Here is an 8614-nt window from a genome sequence, read left to right as displayed (position 1 = left end):
TCTAAAATATGGTCATGACTTTCATACTGTCCCTAGTCTCTTGGAACATATGCAGTTATAAATTTACAAGAAATTGTAGACACAGCCCAGAGATGTCTACTACAAACAAGCATTTTTCAGTCATCTTGGTACCCTTGTTGGAGTCAAAAAAATGGAAGAGGCTGGAGTAACTTCAACCTCAAACCTATGCATTTCCTTACTTGAGGGTGTTTGTCTGCTCCAGCTTGAGGACTGCAGATGGTATCTCATTAATCCCTACTGCGCTCATACGCCTCTCTTGGCCATTCTCTTCTCAAAATCTTAATGCATATTAGGGTGCAGTCAGTCCTATGCTGAGAAATTTGCAATAGACACTTCTGCAAAATTCCTCAGGCTTGTCCCTTGTCCCTGTGAAGAAGACCCTGGATGTTGGTAAAGCAGCATGAGTCAATATATCCAGCGGTGAGAAGAGGATTTGTCCCTTAGGATGTGCTGCAGATTAGGGGGAATGCAAAACCATTGAGTAAAATAAGCATGCCCTCTCAAATATAATTTGTCCTGACTCTGGATTATACACTGCTTATGTATTTCTCTTCTGAACCAATACCTGAATCTTAACATTTTATAGCATTACCAGGCTGTTTGTTCCTGGATTAACCCCTCTCCATACATCTTCCTTCTGACTGAAGTAGTCCTAAATTTCTGACTTCTTGTAAGTTAATTTTCCTTTAAGCACCCTGGGTTTCATCTCCTCTTCATTCTGAACACCATCTCATTGCTTTCAAAAGATCTCTCTTCATTGTAAGTACCTCAGCCATCAAAACCCTTCTTTCTCCAGAGTTGCTGGTGATGATAATAATGCTACTACAAAAATCTAGTGTATCAGAAACGAGTTTTAGAGAGGGAAGAATAGACTGAAATAGTAATTAGTCTCTATAAAATAATTAGTACTTATAACAAAATACATGTCAGACTGGTAGAAGGCTTGAAGATCCCAATCATTAAATGAAAGTGACTGAAAGTAAGAGACATAGGTATCCTCAGATGAGCATAGCTTCTATGTTTCCTTACACAGTGATTCCTCATGTAACAGACCTGTCTCTAACTTTCAGGACAATCCAGCAAACTGAGCATCTTACTGACATCTTCAGAGGGGGTTTTCACAAGTCAGACTCACTTTGTTATGTAACATGAAAGCAAAAATGCACAAAGTCATGTAGCATTTCCAGTGAAGATGTGCTAACAAATAAATGAATCCTGGCACCAAGGTCACAAGGCCCCAGCATAACATGGCCCACTGCACCCTGGAAGGCTAGAGGGAGAACAGTGAGGAGCATCTCAGCCACATTAGAGTCAGAGGTGAAGCTCTCTAATGAGGCCTGTAAGGTCCAGACTTCATGTTTATTTTGCCAGTATCTGGTAACTGCAAATAAAATGTATTTTTCATGGTGAATAACTGCTTACTGTCTGCTCAGGACTTTCTCCTCCATGCTCCAGCATTTTAGTCAGTGGCATCCATTACAGAAAACAGGTGGTTTAATAGGTTTATTGTTATTTAGTTATCAATCTCTACTTAAAGACTTGTACAGTATTGGCTATTCAGCATTAAACAGCTATTTAAATATCATAACACAGTCAGCCTTTCAGACTGGGGAGGTACTCTCTTGAAGTGACCTGCACTGTGATTTTCAACTTCTTTTTAGTTTATCTACTAAGCCACTATGTCCTTCATCCAGGTTGGAGCTTCAAAAGCAAAAGCAGTGGAAGACAGTGGACAGGTGTGCAGCAGGACTGGTTACTGGAAGGGCACAGATTTTTTCCTGACTTGAACAAGATCTATTTTCACCTTCCATCCAGATATAAGAGTAATTCTAACAATACAGGGAGAGTTGAAAGCTAAGACAGTACTGGTTCTGTCTACTTTGTTTCATGGTTGTGATCCTGGCTGTGACAGGCCTTCTCGTTCTTTTATTAATATTAATTCCTGTGTTTTCAATCAGCGAGGGAATGTATGGACTGCCAGGAGAATGAATTTCACATACCCAGGCTGTGCCAGGAAGCAAGCTAAGGAGCAAAACTAGTGAAGTTGATCAGGTTGGGTATTCAGACACACACCTTTGTCTTGGGCAGCTGAATTGCAGCAAGATTATTTAAGGGAAATGACATTTGCTGATAATGAATTAGGAGAGTCCCTAAATTAGGAAATAGGAGACATCAGCACAGAATTCCACTTTAGGCAGAACCAGGAGTAAGAGCAGAACATCATTTTTTTTCTTACTTAAAAAGGAGTCCCACAGTATTGCCAAATCTAGGGGACAGCAGCATCTGAACTAAAGATCTGCCATGCAGTCATTAACAAAACAGGGCCACAGTCATTAACTAAACAGGGCCACATTCACTGCTGATCTAAGTGGACACAGATCTTTGTATCATCTCAGGAAATTACTTTGCATTTAGTCAGCAAAGTGAAGTGTTCTCCTCAGCATCATGAACAAATAGCTCACAAAAACATCATTTCCTCCAGCACCCTTTGTGTGTGTGTGTCAATCTTCAGAGAGTAAAACAGTTAAGAAATCAGGTAGCTTTTCTCAAATGGGGAAGGTGTCACAGCTCAGTGCACTGACGGGCTCCGGCTCCTCTAATGGAAGTGTTGACACAAATCCTTTGGTACCACCCCTTGGCTAACCCCCTCTGGTTGGCAGGCCTAGCACTGGAGCAGGTAAGCCTTGAGCTTGCTGGGACTCATAGACTAGGTCAAGATCAACAGAGTGTACTCCCCACCCTCACTACAGTACTCTCCACTTCTGTGCAAGGATTTCCCCCACACTAGCAGTAAAAACACAGGTGATTTGGTGACTCCATCACCAGCTGAATTTGTGTTGGCCATTATGACTGCAGGTACTGAACTTTAGGCATATTCTGAACTTTGTAGAAAGCTTCGTACATCAGCCTTAAGTCTAAGGGATTCCTCAGTGTAGCTGCACAAAGACCCAAGTACACAGTGCCTTACACCATAAGATAGATACTAGCAAGAAGGAAGGGAGAATTTACATCACCTTCACTGCCTGGGGAAACCTACCAATGAATGATATCGCAGGACCCTCCAAGGTGGGAAAACTGAGGCACAAGCGTGAACATGAAAGTATGTAAAAAATTTCTGTCATTCCTCATGCAGAATGCATTAGTTAGGGCCAGTATGTCTAACACAGAAGCTTACATACTCATTATCCAAGTTAAATGTATAGCATGATGAGGAAGTACTTCAGCCTCCAAAGCAGTTTGTTACAAGAATGAAAAATCATTGCAGGACACTAAATACTTAAAAGGCATCTCAGCAAAGCAAGTGTCACCATCCCATGCATCTTGCTCTATCCAAAAAATATTCACCTTGCTAAAAAGGGCCCAACAGATACCATCAGCCAAGCATTAAGTGGGTGAGAAGCAACCCACTTCTGAGTACGAATAGACAGGTGCTTGGTACACACAGGTCTTTGATCATGGGACTACAGTCAAGTATTTGTGTAGCCTGAAATACAGTCTCTTGTATTTGACCTATGCAAATACTCATTAAGAAACAGATTGGAAATGGTTGTGTATTTGTCCTTCAAAATACAATGTCTTCATTAAATATTCCTTTGTGGAAGCAGTACAACAGTGACTGAGTTTGTGACACTCCACTGAAATTCAAAACAAAGACCAAAGTGTCATGACACAAGAATTAAAAAAAATCCCAAACATAATCCATTTTTATTCCTCTTACCAGCCACCTTCACAGAGCAGTAACTGTGATAACATCAGGTCCTGAAACAGAGAAATAATATAATGTTTATAAAGTCTCTTTTGCTTGTCAGTCTGGAATTAGAGAGAATTTTCCAGTGTTAACTTAATGATAGCAAATAAGCCCAATTGTTAAAGGAAGCAATTTATAAACTAAAGACCATTATGAGAGTATCTTTATAAACATCCAGGAAGAAAGAGATCTCACAGAATGCTTTTCTTAAGTGATACCCACTTGTTCTCACACAAAAGCATAACACCACATTAAACATCTGCATTTACATACAATCTCTGCAACTGTGTAAGCAAAGTTGGAACCTGGCAAATATTGTTGTTTCCTGCTGTTATCTGGTTGTAAGGACCCACTCATGATTCATGCATGTGGGAGCTTGGTTCTCAGAACTGTTCTGAAAAACAAACCCCACATTTCTATGCAGAGTCCCAGACTGAGATGTTACTAAAGTCTTCTGTTGTTTACACCTCCATCACATACACACACACTAGAAGAACCTTCCTCTCTGTAGACAGTCAAAAATCTTTGCTGTATGACACTGTACTACTGTAGCTGCCAGGTTCCCCAGAGCCCTCTTCCATGGCTGTCTCTCCCTTGTGCCCCAGGCAGTGCTCCCAGACAGTGTGGCCTCTTGCAGCCACCTTTGGCCAGCCAGCACCCACGCAACCACCCTGCCACTGCTGCTCCCGGGAGCTGGCTGCTTCACATGGGAAGGAGCCTGCAGGGGACTGTGTGCGCTCTTGACACCTCGTCAGAATTCTTTTAGTTATACTTCCCAATATAAAATACCTGCTCAGTCATCTGTGGAGGAAATCATCTGCTGCACCCTGATTCAGAGCAGGCATAGACCATAACAAAACTCTCCACTATTCGATATGTTAGCATCAGCAGATCAAAAGAGTAAGTAACACAGCGTTAAAAATCACTGCCAGAAGACACTTTTAAAACACCTATAGAAACAATTGGGAAGTAAAATCAATTCCCATTCTATTAAGGAAATATGCCACAAAAAAAAAGCACAAAGACGAGAAAAGCAGGTAAAACACATGAGGAAATAGTCAGCATGCTGGATCCCATGGAGATGTGAGCCATGAAAGACTCAGGGACACTGTAATACTTGAACTTGTCAAAAACTGTTCCTTCTTCTCCTGCAGACCTCTTCAAGCACACAGTTTATAAAACTGGGGATATCAAGTCCTAGATGTTGAGAGACTGGCTTGGTAATGTCAGATGAAATAACAGTCTTCTGGTCAGCTCCTTCAAAAACACTAGTTTCATAATTTCCATGTGTCTAACTAACTAGCAGGTTTCTGATCTGTCCACAGAGAAGCAGTTTCTAACTAATCGGGAAGTCATTAAGAGTGTGGGAAAAGAGACATCGGTAATTCAAACTCTATCCCACAGGCTTGCATGTATGAGACATGTGAAGTAGTTGTCTGCTCTCCCCAGCTCTGGATTCAGTTTTGGGGCTGTCTTTCCACAAAAATAGGAGCTGCTTGAGAGGCTCTAGAAACAGGGTGAGGGTGGGGGAAGCAATAAGCAAGCTAGGAAGCATAACTTCTGAAGACAGATCAAAGAAGTTGGAAGGGAGTTGTACTTAAAAAAGAAATGATAAAGGAGGACGGGGTGTGATAACGGTCAGGAAACTTCTGCATAGAAAAAGGGGTGATTTGTTCAAGTCCATCATATATAAAGCTTAATTGGGCAAGACATGCTGCTGCAGGAGAGGGAGACACTCTCAGGACTGTCTAGGGATTCTCTGGAAACTCCCATGCTGTGAAGGGTTAAGCACATGTTAGGTAACCCTTTGCCAGGACATAGTTATCAATGTTCCCATCTCACAGCATGGCTGGGACCCTTCTGGGTCAATTATTCTGATATTTGACTCTTCATTATAAAGGAATCATTAACTGAGCTGATCATGGAAAATTTATCTTCTGTGTTGCAAAAAAGAAAGTAAAAAATTAATTATATTCTTGCTGATATACTTGCTGGCTGGCAGCACCCTGCAGGTCTTCTTTCCAAACCTGAACAGTTGTATTGCTCGGTAGGGGATTCAAAGAGATTCAGATATCCAAGGAACAGCTTTAGGCGGCTATAGGCCCATCTAGACAACAAATTTCAAAATTGTGCTCTCAACTGAGGAGCCTGCAGTGCAAATGGGTGTTGTGTACCTTTTCCACCTATGTTTTCATTAGCAGTTTCAGAAATGGTAGTGTGGTCTTCTCCATGATTTTAGTTTTACAATTATTTATTGTCTCAGACACACAGTGACTTCAAATTGAGTGTTCAGTATTAGAACAAGCAGCATGTCCTTCTGGAAATGTAATGAACATATGCCAAGAAAGGCCTCCAGCTGAGACAACCACAGCACAGTCCCTGCTTGCTCAGCTAGAGGAAGGCTCTGCTTCATCTTACTGGGGTGGCTGCTGCCCACAGACCAGATTGTACACTCTGCATTCAGCAATCACGGGACTGGGGGAACAAAGCCAGTGCATAGGCATTGCGGAAATAGTTGGCACTGTGAACAGGATGCTGTCTCTGTACTACAAACAGGGGAGGGATGCAGAAGGGAAGGCAGTTGGTATCTGTTTAACTTTTCTCTTTTTTCACTTAGAAACAAAAAGGAATTTCAAAAGTATGCTCAGAACTCAGCACTCTTCAGCAAGTGACAAGATCGTGTATCCTTTTTGGTTAGCTCACGTACTCACACAAGCAACACCTGATCACCTGCTGATCCAGCAGATGAGAAAGCAGATCTATTGCACAGTGCAGCGCCCCATTTTGGTTGTGCCTGCGTATGGTGGCACAAAGCTTAGTGCTTTTGGAATTTTAAAGAGGGCTGAACTGTAGGCCTGAAGCATGCCTGGTAGATGCGTTAACCAAATTCAGGTAGAAATCTGTTTTGTTGTCAACAGGCCTGTTCTTCAGCACTGCCAAGTGAACACATATGCTTTTCCTCCATTATATGTGTCTTCACTGCAACCGCCTTATGTGTTTGTCTGCTGGGTAGCCTTTGAAATCTCTCCTAGTTAAATGAACTAGGGCACAGGAGCATTTTTAGCCCTGTAACTATGTACACCTAACGTGTATATCTGGCCTAATACCTAGTATACCTAGTATATACATCCTGTAATTTCTTGCACTTTGAACCAGTTTTCTTAGTACCAGTGCAACAAAATCAGACAGGGTGCAGGATTTGTAATCCTGCATCTCTTACCACATCTAGATGTGTCCAGTTCTGCCAGCAAAGTGGTTCACAGATTCACCTGTCACCTTTCTGCATGGGAGACGCGGGTAAGCAAAGATTCAGCAGCTCTTCTGCAACCCAGGGGTGCCTTTGCCTTTGTTGTCTTCTGCTCGTGGTGGGAACCTGCCCGCAAAGCCATTTCTGTTACTTCTCGGCTGTTGATGGGGCTGCAGCACTCCCAGGTCTTCCTGTGAGGCTGGGGACCTCCCCGGGGACCCGGCAAAGGCAACCAGTAGGCGCACAAGGGAGACTGCAATCCACTGCCTCTGTTACCGTTCAGTAGCCCTGTAGTTGCTCTTCAGGCACTGCCCCTGGGGTGCCGCGGCTTTACTCCTGGGAGATGAAGGCACCTATTTAAACTCTGACAAAACAGCCTGTGAGACCCCGCTGGGTTCCCGCAACGAGACACGCCGGGCTGTTTTAGCAGCAGCCCAGCGCTGTCTCCACGCCTGCAGCTCGGGAAGGCGGTCACTACCCCGTCCCTGGCCCCAGGCCGCGGCCGCCGCACCCCGCGGGAGCCGCCGCAGGGCGCCGCGCAGTTAGGCCGCGCAGTTAGGCCGCGCAGTTAGGCCGCGCAGTTAGGCCGCGCAGCTGGGCCCCGCGGGGGTGCTGGACCCGGCGGCGGGGAGCGGGCTGCCCCCTCCCGGCAGCGCCGCGGCAGAGCCCGCCGGGAGCGGGCGGGAAGGTCGGTCGGGCTGATGCTGTTGAGAAAGCCAGGCGGAATAACGTGGGTGTGGGATTCTTTTTTTGTTGAGGGGTTTTTTTTTTGGAGGTTTTTGTTTGTGGTTTGTTCTTTTTTTTCCCCTAAGAGTCGATAGATAGGGCTGCCTCCCCTGGCTGCTAGACAGCAACTCCCGCTACGCTTACAAGTCTGCCGCTGGGCTTTGCTAGTCTTGTCTGGGTCCTGTGAATCACAGTTTGAAAAAGCTGGCTCTGGGTAAGGCAGGATTTTATCTTGGGTATTCCTCAGCAAAAGCCATTTTGGGCCCCATTTATACATGCTTTGTTCACATGACTCCTTTGAAAGTCATTGGGGAGGGTCACATTCCTAAAAGAACCTACCTATCTCAAATGGATGGCCAGACACACTGGTTAAAGCAAACATGCTCTGAAGCAACAGAGTTTTTAAATGATTGGCACTGTGGTTCTTGAGACCAGATACCCTTTCAAACAGACTATTCAGATATTGCTGGCCTGCAATCTCTAAGTATTTGGTTTTTTCCTAACTGACATTTAGAAATGCTTCGCTTTTACAGTAGGTAATTTGTATTTGCTTGCATTGAAATATACCCTAACAGAACGCTTCCTCTACCACCATCACAAATTAATACATCTATACCTCTATCACCTGCAGCAATTCAGTAACTGACTTTGAACAGTGCAGTATATTGATTGTAGCTGCAGGCATCCCTACTTTCACCTTTTCCTTTTCTTAACCCAGCCCCCTTGCCCATCATAGCACTCCAAATATCAATGCATGTTTCTTAGACTTTTACATGATCTAACGAGATTTTTCTTTATGGCATTATGGTTTGTAATCAGATCAAACAAAATGGAGACAAAATTAAACCTCAGTTGCTTCTCAGTATAAATCC

At 43.7% G+C, this 8614-nt stretch overlaps 1 long non-coding RNA gene across 1 annotated transcript; it reads right to left on the bottom strand.

Annotated features, from left to right (window-relative positions):
- Nucleotides 1-207: 207 nt before the first annotated feature.
- Nucleotides 208-7601, bottom strand: LOC141918665 (uncharacterized). Its single transcript, XR_012621758.1, has 3 exons — nt 6990-7601; nt 3740-3780; nt 208-387 (listed from the first exon to the last, which is right to left on the bottom strand). It is a non-coding gene; the product is annotated as an uncharacterized LOC141918665 (long non-coding RNA).
- Between the last annotated feature and the right edge of the window lie 1013 nt (nt 7602-8614).

Source organism: Strix aluco, chromosome Z, assembly GCF_031877795.1.
Source record: "Strix aluco isolate bStrAlu1 chromosome Z, bStrAlu1.hap1, whole genome shotgun sequence".
NCBI lineage: Eukaryota > Metazoa > Chordata > Aves > Strigiformes > Strigidae > Strix > Strix aluco.
The sequence above is the reverse complement of the archived record's forward strand: the minus strand, read 5'-3'. Positions and strand labels throughout refer to the sequence as shown.